Source organism: Macaca mulatta, chromosome 7 (assembly GCF_049350105.2).
Source record: "Macaca mulatta isolate MMU2019108-1 chromosome 7, T2T-MMU8v2.0, whole genome shotgun sequence".
NCBI classification, from domain to species: Eukaryota; Metazoa; Chordata; class Mammalia; order Primates; family Cercopithecidae; genus Macaca; species Macaca mulatta.
Window position 1 is genome coordinate 22,555,186 of NC_133412.1, and position 14,726 is coordinate 22,569,911.

General features: G+C 43.1%; 2 long non-coding RNA genes across 2 annotated transcripts; both read left to right on the forward strand.

Moving 5' to 3' along the window:
- Positions 1–556: 556 nt before the first annotated feature.
- On the forward strand, positions 557–10,312 carry LOC144329642 (uncharacterized). The gene is made up of 4 exons (XR_013395252.1): positions 557–718; positions 1,949–2,066; positions 4,600–4,930; positions 6,196–10,312. It is a non-coding gene; the product is annotated as an uncharacterized LOC144329642 (long non-coding RNA).
- A 198-nt stretch (positions 10,313–10,510) lies between these two features.
- Positions 10,511–13,935, forward strand: LOC144329643 (uncharacterized). Its single transcript, XR_013395253.1, has 2 exons — positions 10,511–10,638; positions 12,542–13,935. It is a non-coding gene; the product is annotated as an uncharacterized LOC144329643 (long non-coding RNA).
- Positions 13,936–14,726: the final 791 nt, after the last annotated feature.

Here is a 14,726-nt window from a genome sequence, read left to right on the forward strand (position 1 = left end):
CTCTATTTGCTGAACTTCCTGGGAGACTTCTGAAAAAGGGAGATGATAACTCCTTCTGCAGAAGTGAAAATCAAGGCTCAAGGGAGCTAAATACTTTCCCCAAAGTGTCTAGGTCCCTTTGCCCACAGAACCTCTGACTCCAGGTTTTTCCATTCCTTCTGTAAAAGTAAAACAAAACAAAAACTCCAAGACGGATTAAACCCTGAAATGCTTAATAATAAGTAGTTTGGTGGCAGGTTCCTTCCTTATAACTTTTTTTCCAAACAAGGGTAGACTTTCACCAATGGGATAGAATGAGAGGGTCTAGGGGGAGGATCAGGAGTGGGAGACCAACATCAGCTTTCTTAGACTTCATCCACTTCACATTTAGCCATGGAAAATAATTAGCCAACTATAAATCAGTAAAGAATACTGGACGTCAGACTTTTCTAATCAGAACCCAACCCAAAAGTCTCCCAGGAAGTTCAGCAAATAGAGAATGAAGATTCAGCTCCACAGACTGATAAGGCTATAATTGTAGGAGGTCGTTGTTGATACTGAAGCTCTGGAACTTAGCACATGACCAGTGCTCTCTGCCCTTAGTGCTGTCTGGGTCACCAGTTCAGCTCAGAGAGGACTGAGGTGGACTCACAGGTTTTCTGGAGGCGGTCTTTCCCTCAGAGATCCCTGTGGCACAGCTTGTCAGGGAGGGCCCTGCAAGGTATAAGAAGGAGAGATGGTAAGTAGAAAAGAGATGAAGGAAGGCCAGGTGCGGTGGCTCAGGCCTGTAATCCCAGCACTTTGGGAGGCCGAGGCAGGTGGATCACCTGAGGTCAGGAGTTTGAGACCAGCCTGGCCAACATGGTGAAACCTCATCTTTACTAAAAATACAAAAATTAGCTGGGCATGGTGGCAGGCCCCTGTAATCCCAGCTACTTGGGAGGCTAAGGCAGGAGAATCACATGAACCCGGGAGGCAGAGGTTGCAGTGAGTCGCGATGGCACCATTGCACTCCAGCCTGGGCAACAAGAGCAAAACTCAGTCTAAAAGAAAAAAAAAAAAAAAGATGAAGTAGTGTGAGGGAGAGACAGAGAGGAGAGAGGGAAGGAAGGAGGTGGAGAAAAGGAGAATCAGAAAGAGAAAGAAATTAGAAACATGATACAAAAGCAAAGGACAGGGCTGATGTGGTAGCATGTCCCTATAATCCCAGTGAATCAGGAGGCTGAGGTGGGAGGATACGTAGGATGGCTTGAGCCTGGGAGTTTGAGGCTGCAGTGAGCTATGGTTCCACCACTGCACTCCAGCCTGAGCAACAGAACAAGATCCTATCTCTAATAAATAAATAAATAACAGCAAAAAAGTAAAGAGAGGGCAGGAAAGAAAATAGAATCCCCAATACCAGGAGAGAGCACGTGTAGCTCCTTAGGATTTGCCATATTGTCTCTCACTTTGCTTTCTGTGGCTAGATAAATAATATTTAGTTGATCTTTCGGTGAGGTGTCTAGAAATGCTTTACTGAAAAAGCAGGCTCTCCAGCACCTGATGGTGGAATTGGCCAAGACCAGTGCTGCGGGCTATTTATAACTTCCCTCCTCTGTTTCCAGACCTTTCCTTCAGTGTCATCTCTTGGAAAGGAGCCTGCTATGGGAGACAAAGCTAGAGAGAAAAATATCTTACTTTTCACAGGCAAATGTCAAAAAGCACAGAATTCCATGAGAAATGAAAAACTTTTCAAAAAAATAAACTATACTTGGATATATAAGACATTAATATAAAATAAGGGTCCCTTATTTATATATAAATATTTAATATAAAATTAACGGTCCCTTGGAAAACACTTGTTACCACCATCCCTTTAAATCTACTGTTTTAACTGCCCCCAGTAATTCAGATGGCCTGGTATTCAAGGCCACCCCTATCCAAAATTGTGAAGTTGAAGAAATGTGTCTTTTTTTTTTTTTTTTGACAGGGTCTCACTCTGTTGCCCAGACTGAAGCCTATTGGCATGATCAGAGCTCACTGCAGCCTCGACCTCCCAGGCTCAAACAATCCTTCCACCTCAGCCTCTGTAGAAGCTGGGACCACAGGTGTGTGCCACTATGTCCAGCTGATTTTTCATTTTTTGTAGAGACAGGGTCTCACTATGTTGCACAGCTTACACAGTTGAGTCTTGAACTCCTGGACTCAAGTGATCCTCCTGCCTTGGCCTCCCAAAGTGCTAGAAGGATTACAGGTATGACCCACTGCAGCGGGCAGCAACGTGTCTGAAAATGCTTCCCGTCACACTCTACTCCATGCTGCTTTTTTTCCTTTACAAGCTCCTCCCCTGAAGGAACCTCCCCTCTGGTGAGAGGGCACAAAGGCTCAATACTTAGCTCTAGCACAAGACCAGAGAAGGAAAGGGTTAGTAGGAAACAGAAGTGTAAGGAATGCTTTACTCTGCCTGGAGGAGAAGGAAGGGGATTTGGGCAGAGGTGACCTCTGAGATGGCCTCTGAGAAGATAATAGCGGTTTGAGTTTAGGACAAATTGACTCTGAGATATCAGTGGATCCTCCAGGCAGAAATAACCTTCAGGCTTTTGCAGAGAGGAATGTGGGTGAGAGGTTAGGATTGGAGAGAGGGACTGGGTGTTGTCTCCATGAAGTGGGAAGTGTGTGATGGGCTGTCATCGTCACTGAAGCCTGAGTGCATGACAAGCAGAGCAGAGGGTCCCTATTATGACATGCCCACCAGGCAGCTCCTGCAGCTTCATGACCTGCATTACCACAGTCAATGCAGTTGGGGTTAGTGGGGAGATCTTAAGGTCCATTGTACTCTAAGAATCTAAATGATTTGAAGAGGCAACCTGTTCCATACCCCTAGATAACAGCTATTTTTTACCCTGGCTGACTCCAAGGCCAGTTGGAACTAAACAAGGAAGGGGCAGGTGGACGTCCAAGTAACTCCTTCATTCTTTGATTTCTTCAACCATCCACTTGGAAGCAGGACAGTTTCCAAGTCTGTTCTCTTCCTTAGCTGATAACACGATAATTTATCGTCTTAACATTAGCTCAGTGAAAAGAAAGTTGGAATTTTCAACTCACTGGTTCTCTCCCTTTCCTCTAAATGTAATTCCTCCATTTTAAATACATTTTCTGGATTTTCTCCAAAGGTCACTAAATGACATTGTAGCACTGCGTTAACATGGGCTGACCTAAACTTGGAGATAAAGAAGGGGTCACCCATGTGGGACAATCTCAGGAGTTCTAGGAAGGTCCTGATGTTCAAAGCTATCTACCTAGGTCTTATCCTTAGGTTACAGCATTATTCCTTCTGTTTTATTATTTATTATCCAACAAGTATTTATTAATACCTGCTATGCCTGCTTTGAAGTGGCCTAGAAAGCACTGTACACTTGAGCTGTTGGTGATTAGCTTTTTAGTTGGTTGGTTTGTTGTTTTTATAAACTTTTTTTTTAGACATGAAGTCTCACTTTGTTGTTGTTGTTGTTCGTTTGTTTGTTTTTTGAGATGGAGTCTTGCTCTGTCACCCAGGCTGGAGTGCAGCAGTGTGATCTCGGCTCGCTGCAACCTCCGCCTCCCAGGTTCAAGCAATCCTCCTGCCTCAGCCTCCCAAGTAGCTGGAATTACAAGCACCCGCCACCATGCCCGGCTAATTTTTGTATTTTTAGTAGAGGCAGGGGTTTCACCATATTGGTCAGGCTGGTTTCTGTTGGGGAAACCAGTCCCACACCACCCAGCAGGTACCCTGAGTCCAGCAGAGACAAAGGAGTTAGAAAGAGACAGAATAAGCAATTAAAATGTGGGTCCAGGGGACCAGAGCATCAGAGGCTTGCTCACAACCCAGAGTTCTTGGGCTCTGCCCAATTTATTAGTTTACAAGCTCTTTGTTCGTAGGGCAGATGGGAGGGGGAGGAAGGAATGAGGAAAAGGATTAATCAGTGAAGGAGAACTCATGAGTCATTTGATAAGATGTGCAGCAGTGGTGGTTTCTGTGAATTTCCTTGAACAAAGGCATGTGTCTAAACTACTTAAGATCTTTAACTTATCCAGACTGAAACAGGTGGGGGCAGGTTTCAGGAGGAGCCAAGATGTTTGATTATACTCCACTGCTTCAAGGGAGTGTTGTCTTCCTGAGCAACCTGTGGCATGCCACTGAGCGGTTATACTCTTGGGGCATAAAGACATGAAGGCAATAAAGAGACTTTTCTCCTCAGAGGTCACCCATGGCTTCCCATGGGTGTCTCACACAGGGGAGAGCAACTCAACTGGCACCCCAGAAACTCTCTTTCCCACATGTCCCCCTTTTTTGTCTTTATTAATTTTTTTTTTTTTTATTAATAACCGCCATTGCTATCATGGCCCATTCACAGTGTCTGGCTTCTCTCCCAAGGTGCTGCCCACATCTGTAGACTAAAAACAAACAGCACAAACAGACACAAACCAAAATAAAATTTGCAATTGTTGATCCACCTATGGTTGTAATCCACGTTAAAGGATTGGTATTAGAAAGGCCATCAGCAGCTCCAGTAACATGGTGACATGAGCCTGAGATGCCTCAAAAACTTGTTTTTTCAGTTTAGCAATATCTAATGTTAAATTACCTTCTTTTACTTGTAGGTGACATCTAATCATCTCCCAATGGTGTTCAGTGGCATTATAAGTGCTATGAGTAATACAAAAATCAGAAGTATTCCAATCACATTGCATTTGAATTCTATGCTCCAAGCTCATAATCTGATCTCCCATCCAAATTACTGTTTGACGGAGATCATTAATTTGATTTGCCAATTTTTGATCTATTTGGCTTTGGGAATTCCAAAGCTTAGAAGAATTTTTCTGCCAACTATCCACAAAGCCCGCAGTTTGAATAGAAGACTGCAAAGCAACACCAGCAGCAGCAGCAGCAACAGCTGTGACAGCTATAAGGCCCATGATCACAGCTACTAAAGTAAGTATGAATCTCTTTGATCTATTAAGTATTCCTTTTAGTACTTCAGTGATAATACTTACGGAGGGAGAGGCCTCCCAAGATCTATTGAGGGAAACAGGTATCCAAACTCCTTCTAGGGCCCTAACCAGTAAAACGCTATTATCTTTATTAAAGGTAGAATTAATGCAGGTAAAAAGATGACAGTTGAGTTATGATACAGTTTGAGAGTCAGGTAGGATATTAATTTTTCCCACTGCCAACATAAAAGGAGGTTTAACACAACTCTGCAATGGGATTGACCGATTAGAGGTCATGACTACAACAAATTGAAGTTTTTTACTGTGGGTCTCTGTTTTATATTCTCCTTTCCAAATCCAAATTGGGGTTTGAGTCATCATTAATTTCTACAATTCTGGATGTTCTGGACTTATAATTGGATCAATCATTTTTGATTGTTCCAATCAAAAAAGTGGGAGGGTTGTTCTCCTCCCACTTAATAGGGTAATTTGTTTCAATTCTTCTATATAATTTTGGTGCATTATCTGGGTAGTCGTTTGCAAAAGGAGTCTCTCTACAATCATCGCACTGTCCAGTACAATTTACTGCAAAGCGTCCCCTAGAGGCGCAATCAATGACAATTCCATAGGAATTATTTTGCCGTACAGCAGTGCTGTTTGCAATACAATCTTCCCAGGTTAGCACCTCTAGCTTTCCAGACCATTTAGTGGCCTGCCTAGGGCAGGGCTTCTTATTAGGTTTAAATTTATTAATCTGGCAATGTGTCATAACATAGCTGTGCTCAAGATATTTAATAGTGTCCAAAGATTGAAATGTTCTCCCACTGATTGCATGAATAGAGGCTTTTGATCCATTATGTGCAGGGACATAAACCATCCAAATTTGTTTATCATAATTTAAACATCATGTTGCCGGCCCCAGGCAGATGGGAGGAAAGAGATAACCAATGGAAACATTCATTAATATTCCTGCCTCCTCTGGATGAGTAGGACCTTGGTTATCTGTTGGTCCAGGCATCCAGACACTATCATTAATATAAACCTCCATGGGGGGGAGGGGTCTAACCATGTAACAGGCCTAATCAGTGGGGGAATGGGATGTTGGCCCAATAAGTATAATTTTGATCTGCCTCAGTTATGGAGAGACTCACCGCCAAGGAGATTACTGCCACCATAGCTACCATTAGATTACTGGTGGTCAGCAGCTTGTTCTGAGACCTCAGGTTCTCATCTGCAATGTGAGCTATTCTCTTCCTCTGCCCCCAGGTCAGTGGAGTTGCTTGGCGAGTTTTACTGGTTTCCATCTGCTCAACAGAGATGCTCTTCTGAGCCATCTGATGAACTGGGGGTGCAGGGACGTTCTGAGGTCTTTTCCTCTTCCTTGGATTCTGGCTCATGGCACAGCTTGAGATGTCTTGTGGGTGCCCAGACAGGAAGCTGATTCTCTCCTGGCGAGATACAAGCAAACCCTCGACCCCATGTAATGATTTTGCCCTTTTCCCAGGTTTTGGTTCTGACGTCCTTCCACTACACATGTTTTCCTTCATGAGGATTTTTTTGCCCTGTCAAATGCTGCTCTGCTGCCGTTGTACCCTGATCTCTAGCCAAAATCAAAAAATTTAAAGTGGTAATAGCCAATCATAGCTGCATATGGGGAGTAGAGTATTCTCTGGTTCCCCTCTCTGTCTTTTGTTTTTGTAATTGAGATTTTAAGGTTCGATTAGCCCATTCAACAATGGCTTGGCCTTGAGAATTATTGGGTGTTCCAGAACGGTGCTCAATGTGCCATTGTTGAAGAAAGCTTATAAAGATTTACTACAGTAGCCTGGGCCATTGTCTGTTTTAATCTTTTGTGGGATGCCCATGGCAGTGAAACAAGAAAGTAAATGTCTTTTAATATGAGCAGCTGCCTCACCTGTTTCGCAAATTGCCCATACAAAATGAGAAAAGGTATCTATAGTAACATGGACTTATGAAAGTTTCCTGAATGAAGGTACATGGGTTATGTCCATTGGCCACAACATATTGGGGGTTAATCCCCATGGAGTTAACACCAGTCCTTTCATGTGGCAGTTGTAGTACCTGGCACTGAGGGCAATGTTGCACAATGTCCTTTGCCTGTCTCCAAGTAATCTGATATTTTTGTTTAAGTCCTGCTGCATTAACATGTGTTAGGGAGTTAAAATCTTGGGCATTAGTAAGTACAGTGGAAACTAGTAAATCAGCTTGATAGTTAGCTCTTACAAGTGGCCCAGGAAGATTAGTGTGTCCTTGAATGTGCACAATATAGAAAGGAAAACAGCAATCACACATTGCCTTTTGTAAAGAAGAAAACAGCTGATAGAGTTGTTCATCCACAACATATTTAATGAGTGCAGTTTCTATGTATTGAGTGGCTTGAACAACATAAGCTGAATCAGAGACAATATTTACAGGTTGCTTAAAGTCTTCTAACACAGCTGTAACTGCCTGTAATTCAGTCCTCTGTGCCGATTGAAAGTCAGTTTGAATAATTCTGTTTTTAGGTCCTACATAAGCTGCTTTTCCATTGCTAGAGCCATCTGTAAACACAGTCACTGCTCCTTCCAATGGAGCACTATGGGTAATTTTTGAAAGGACCCATGTTGTTAGCTTCAAACCTGAAAATTTTTGTTTTTTGGATAATGATTGTCAAGAACTTCAATGAAGCCAGCTAAATTTATTTGTCAATTGACTGAATTAACAAAGGCTTGCCGAATCTGATTTTTATTCATTGGAACTATAATCTTATCTGGATCTGAGCCACAAAGTTTAACAACTCTAAGGCGAGCTTGCCCAATCAAGATTGCAATCTGGTCCAAGTATACTGTGAGTGTTCTAACAGTATTATGAGGCAGAAAAGACCATTCAACTAAGTCCTCACTCTGAACTATAACCCCTGTAGCAGATTGGAGAGTAGGGAACACAATGAACTGTAATGGTAAACTTGAGTCTATCCTATTAAGCTGGGCCTGTTGTATTTTTTCTTTAACCATTTGTAATTCTTTGGCAGCCTCAGGAGTCAGTTCTTGTTTACTATTGAGAGCAGGGTCTCCTCTTAAAATAGAGAACAGATTAGACATAGCATAGGTAGGGATTCCCAAAGTAGGTCGAATCCAATTGATATCCCCTAATAATTTTTGAAAATCATTTAAAGTTTTCAGAGTCTTTTCGAATTTGAACCTTTTGGGGTTTAATTTCCCTTTCCTGATCCTGCATTCCCAAATATTGGAAAGGAGTGGCCCTTTGAATTTTTTCTGGTGCTATGAGCAATCCAGCATTGGCTACCATCTCCTGTAAATATGAATAACACTGGATAAGTCAGTCTTGATTTTCGACTTCATACAATATGTCATCCATATAATGAATGATATATGAATTGGAAACTGATCTCTCACAGGTTGAATAGCCTTCCCCACAAAAGTTTGACAAATAATAGGACTATTCAACATACCCTGCAGCAGAACTTTCCAATGATATCTGGCTGCTGGTTCCTTGTTTGTTCATAGCAGGAATAGTAAAAGCAAATTTCTCAAAATCAGACTCTGCTAGAGGAATATTTAAAAAGCAATCCTTCAAATCTATAATTATTAATGGCCAGTCTCTAGGAATCATGGTGAAGGATGGAAGCCCTGACTGCAGGGCCCCCATTGGTTGGATGACTGCATTGACTGCTTGTAAGTTGGTTAGCATGCGGCATCTACCGGATTCTTTTCTTTATTACAAACACTGGTATGAATTCCATGGAGAAAATGTGGGCTCAATGTTTCCTTTGTTTAATTGCTCTTTGAGTAATTCCTGTAAGGCCCCCATTTTTTCCTGAGAAAGCAGCCACTGCTCCACCCAAGCAGGATTTTGGGTCTTCCATTTTGAGGGAATAGAATTTGGAGGCTCATCAGTGACCGCCCCTAAAAATGGTAACCTAATCCTTAACTGCACTCATTTTTTACAGTAACCTGTATGGGTTCAATGATGCCCATCTCCTGTTTTCCTAGACATTTTCTGGGAACATAGCCCATGTTTGACATTGTTTTTTGACTAGTTTGACCATACCAGGGAGAAGGGATTGAAATTTCTGTGCCCCATTGCTGAAGCAGGTCTCTCCCCCATAAGTTAACAGGAATGTATGCAATTAGAGATTGTATTGTGCCTTTCTGTTCTTCTGGACCAAGACAAGGTAAGATAAAAGTACTCTGGAAAACTTCTGAAGCAGTTCTGACCCCAACAAGATCCACTGGGGCCTTTTGTTTAGGCCAGTTTTCTGGCCATTGATAAAGAGCTATGATCGACACATCTGCTTCTGTGTTGACCAGACCCTCAAATTGTTTTCCTTGAATAGTGACTATACAAATAGGACTATTGTCAGAGACTTGATTTACCCAAAAGGCAGCCTTGCCTGCTGAATTTGTGCTTCCAAATCCTCCTGTTCTTTTTTCTGAGCTTTCTCCTAACTTAACATGTGGTAAAAGCAATAGTAGAGCTATTCTGTCACCTGGATTAGCACGCCAGGGAACAGTGGAGGAGATAACAATTTGAATTTCTCTCTGGCAATCAGAGTCCACTACTCCAGTATGTACTTGAATTCCCTTTAAATTTAAGCTGAACCTTCCCAGTATACGTCCTACCGTGCCATTTGGCAATGGGCCATAAACTCCCGTTGGAACCTTCCTAGGAGGCTCCCCTGGAAGGAGGGATAAGGCTTCAGTACAGCATAAATCTATTTCCCTGCTTTTAGCTGTGGAGGGGGACAATTGCTGTACATTTGTACAGGAACAGACTGGCTGGGAACACTCCATTTGGAGTCAGGGATGTCCCATCCTGAATTGGGAATGCCCCATTTTGAATTGGAGCCTGGGGCTGGCCCCTCTGTCTGTTTCCCAGTGAGGGCTGTCCGCTGTTATCAAACTTTGAATGACATTGATTAGCCCAGTGTTTTCCTTTTTTACGTCTAGGACAGATACCTGGTTCCCTGCTTTTTCCTACTGAATTTTGCCTTTTTTGGCTCTTTGTACATTCTCTTTTTGTATGTCCTATCTGTCCACAATTATAGCAAGATCCAGGGAACACTCGTGTGTTTTTTGTTACCCTTAGTCCAGTCATTGCCTGAGCAAGGAGGATGGCCTTATATAAGTGCTCCCTAATGCCATCGCAGGCTTTAATATATTCACTTAAAGTTTTTTCCTCATTTAGATCTGCCTTTCCCTTAATAGGTCTAATTGCTGCCTGACATTCTGTATTAGCATTTTCAAAAGCAAGCAGTTGAACTTTCCTAGCATGAGAATCCGAAATAACCATTGTTTTTTTTTGTTTGTTTGTTTGCGACAGAGTCTTGATCAGTCACGCAGGCTGGAGTGCAGTGGCACGATCTCGGCTCACTGCAACTTCCGCCTCCTGGGTTTATGCCATTCTCCTGCCTCAGCCTCCCGAGTAGCTGGGACTACAGGTGTCCACCACCATGCCCAGCTAATTTTTTTGTATTTTTAGTAGAGAATGGGTTTCACCATGTTAGCCAGGATGGTCTCAATCTCCTGACCTCGTGATCCACTTGCCTCGGCCTCCCAAAGTGCTGGGATTAAAGGCGTGAGCCACCATGCCTGGCCTTGAAATAGCCTTTTGAGCTATGTCTTGCAAACGGGTGATAAAATCTGGATAAGGCTCCCTTGGACCCTGTCGAGCTGAGTTAAAAGAAGGGTAAGTAGTACCAGAGTCGTGATTTTTTCCCCAGGCTCTTAGGCATATACTTCTGAGCTGATCAACAGCCTCATCACCCATTACCATCTGTTGATCTATAGTACCCCATGCCTGTCTGATTCCAAGCAATTGATCAGATGTGATATTAACGGGAGGTTGAGCTTGAGCATTTCTGTGTCCCTGATTTGTTGCTTCATCCATCCACCAAGTTTTAAATTGGAGAAATTGAGAGGGGGACAGGGTGGATCAGGCTAATGACTCCCAATCTATAGGTATTAAACACCAGTTATAAGCCACAGATTGTAACAAGGAATGAACATAAGGAGAATTTGGCCCATATTGTCCTATAGTTTGCTTTAAGTCTTTTAATATTTTAAAAGGAAATGGCTCCTAGCATGCCTGAGCCATTGTTCTTTGGGCTCCTCAGCTGGCAAACTAATTACTGGAAACTGCCAAGCATCCAAATCCCCAATTTCTTGTGCCTGGCAAATGGATGCCTGGATTGTCCGTGTGCCATAATTTGTATTTGGGCTGGCTTGCAGCATTCCTCTACTGTAATTAACAGGTGGTCGGATCATTCCCTCACTGTAATTGGCTGTTGGGCAAGCCTGAAGCTTCCCTTTGCCATAGTTAATGGTGGGGCATGCAACAATGGGAAGTGGCAAGCCGCGTCTCAGGCTCCTGTTCCAAAAATTCATAAGGCTGAGGCAGGGGTGGCTGTTCCAGACCTTCCCCTAAAGGTGGAGTAGGTGGCACTGTTTCTGCAGTAGGTGGAACTGTTTCCTTCATAAGTTTTTGGAGGTTAGCATATATAGCTTCCCGTTTCTCCCTCCTTTTTAAACTAGACTGTGATGGTTCACTTTGCTGATCATCAGACTCTTGATTATTAAACTTTTCTATATCATCCTGAAACTCCTCCTCCTCCTCCTCCTCCTCAGTGTGGAAGTGCTCCAGTCCTGTTTTAATTGCTGACCACACAGACCAAGCGGAGAAGGGAATATCGTGGCCCTCTTGTTGTGCTCGTTTTAAGTCTGATCTGACCTCGTCCCAATATTTTACATTCATGGTTCCATATTCCAGGAACCAAGGAGAACACTTTTCTACAAGATGGAACAAAGATCAAACTTACTTTCAGGATGACCCATATTTTCCCGAGGTTGCCCTGGAATTCTCCGAGTGCCCTACTTACCCGTAGAGCCTGAAGTAAAAACGTACTCAGGTATCCTTCATCAGTCGTCCCCCACTTTCCACACTTTGGTGTTTCTTCACCAGATTATTTGTAGAGATCATGGGGAGCCCCATGTTGGGTGCCAGATGTTGGGGAAACCAGCCCCACACCACCCAGGGGGTACCCTGAGTCCAGCGGAAACAAAGGAGTTAGAAAGAGACAGAATAAGCATTTAAAAGGCGGGTCCAGGGGACCGGAGCATCCGAGGCTTGCTCATGGCCCAGAGCTCTCAGGCTCTGCCCAATTTATTGGTTTACAAGCTCTTTGTTCTTAGGGCAGCTGGGAGGGGAAGGAAGGGATGAGGAAAAGGATTAATTACTGAAGGAGAACTCGTGAGTCATTCAATAAGATGTATAGCAGTGGCGGTTTCTGTGAATTTCCCTGAACAAAGGCACGTGTCTAAACTACTTAAGATCTTTAATTTATTGGGACTGAAACGAGTTGGAGTGGGTTTCAGGAGGAGTCAAGATGTTTGATTATACTCCACTGCTTCAAGGAAGTGTTACCTCCCTGAGCAACCTGTGGAATGCTGCTGAGCAGTTATGCCTTTGAGGCATAAAGACATGAAGGCAATAAGGAGACTTTTCTCCTCAGAGGCTGCCCATGGCTTCCCATGGGTATCTCACACAGGGAAGACCAACTCAACTGGCACCCCAGAAACTCTCTTTCCCACAGGTCTCGAACTCTTGACTGCAGATGATCCACCTTCCTTGGCCTCCCAAAGTGTTGGGATTACAGGCATGAGCTACCACACCTGACTAAAACAGGTATTTTAATACATCCCTTACATATTAAATTATGTTAAAGAAGGTAGAGGAAGTAATGAGCTTGATGGAGAGATAAATGAAAGACATAAAAAGAGATTTGAAATAGAACTCTGGGCCGGGCATGGTGGCTCATGCCTATAATTCTAGCACTTCGGGAGGCTGAGGTGGATGGATTGTCTCAGCTCAGGAGTTCAAGTCCAGCCTGGGCAACATAGTGAAACCCCGTCTCTACTAAAATACAAAAAATTAGCTGGGTGCGGTTGTGTGCACCTGTAATCTCAGCTACTTGGGAGGCTGAGACAACAGCATCACTTGAATCTGGGGGCAGTGGTCACAGTAAGCCAAGATCATGCAATTACATTCTAGCCAGGGTGACAGAGTGAGACTCCATCACAAAAAAACAAAAAACAAAAACAAAAACAAAACAAAACAAAAAGAAATAAAGAAAGAAATAGAACCTCTGGATATGAAAAATACAACATCTGAAATGAAAAGTACATGGGTAGGATTAATAGCAGCTTAGACATTGTAGAAGAAAAGATTAGTGAACTTGAAGACATAGCAATAGAAACTATCAAAATGAAAGATACAGAGAAAAAAAGACTGAAAAAAAAAAAAGAGAGAGAACACCATATTAGAGATTCATGGAGTATCATTAAGTGGCCTGGTGTACATTTAATTTTAGTCCCAGAAAGAAGATAAAAGGGGAAGATAGAACTCCTAGGTTCAAGCACTCCTCCCACCTCAGCCTCCCAAGTAGCTGAGAATATAGATGTACACCATGACACTGGGATTTGAGTTGTTGTGGGGAAAAGAAAGAGATCAGCCTGTTACTGTGTCTATATAGAAAGAAGTAGACGTAAGAGACTCCATTTTGTTCTGTATTTGAGATGCTGTTAATCTGTGACCCTACCTCCAACCTTGTCCTTGCAAGAGACATGTGCTGTGGTAACTCAAGGTTTAATGGATTTTGGGCGTGCAGGGTGCGTCTTTGTTCCTAGAAAAGCTAGGTATTGTCCAAGGTTTATCCCCATGTGATAGGATGAAACAACGTTGCTAAAAGGTTTATCTCAAGGCACGGGATTTTCCTTTAAACTTATTCATGTCACAGAGATCCTTGTTCTTATGTCTTACTGCTAATTTCCTCCCTAAAAATGATCCTATTGTCCTGCCACTCCCTTATCTTTAAGATGGTAAAGATAATTATCTATAAATACTAAGGGAACTCAGAGGCCGGTGCCGGCGTGGGTCCTCTGTAAGCTGAGCGCCGGTCCCCTGGGCCCCCGCTTTTCTTTCTCTATACTTTGTCTCTGTGTCTTATTTCTTTTCTCAAGTCTCTCGTTCCACCTAACGAGAAACACCCACAGGTGTGGAGGGGCAGGCCACCCCTTCAGTTGTTTTTAAGTTCACTGATTCTCTTAGTTAAACTGAGTCTACCAATGAACTGTCAGAGCCATTCTTCATCTCTGTTACCATGTTTTTTATTTTTAGCACTTTCATTTGGTCCTTTATTATAGTTTTCTTCTCTCCTGACAGTCTTTTTTTTTTTTTTTTTGAGATGGAGTCTCACTTTGTTGCCCAGGCTGGAGTGCAGTGGTGCAATCCCGGCTCACTGCAACCTCCACCTCCCAGGTTCAAGTGATTCTCTTGCCTCAGCCTCTTGAGTAGCTCTGGCTATAGGTACGTGGCACCATGCCTGGCTAGTTTTTGTGTATTTTTAGTAGAGGCGAGCTTTCACCATGTTGCCAGGCTGATCTCAAACTCCTGACCTCTAGTGATCTGCCTGCCTTGGCCTCCTAAAGTATTGGGATTACAGGCATGAGCCATGGCACCCTGTCAGTCCTCATCTCTTTATGCACATTTTCCTCCTTTTCCACTAGAGCCTTTAACATATTAATATTAATTATTTTAAATTCTCCATATAATAAGTGGATTATTTTAAAGGTCTTCATCCTCACTGTCTTCACATTGAACAGGCTGAGGAGGAGAAGGAAGGGGACGGGTTGGTCTTGCTATCTGAGGAGCAGCAGAGGTAGAAGACAATCTGCATGTAAGCAGACCCATACAATTCAAAACTGTGCTGTTCAAGGGTC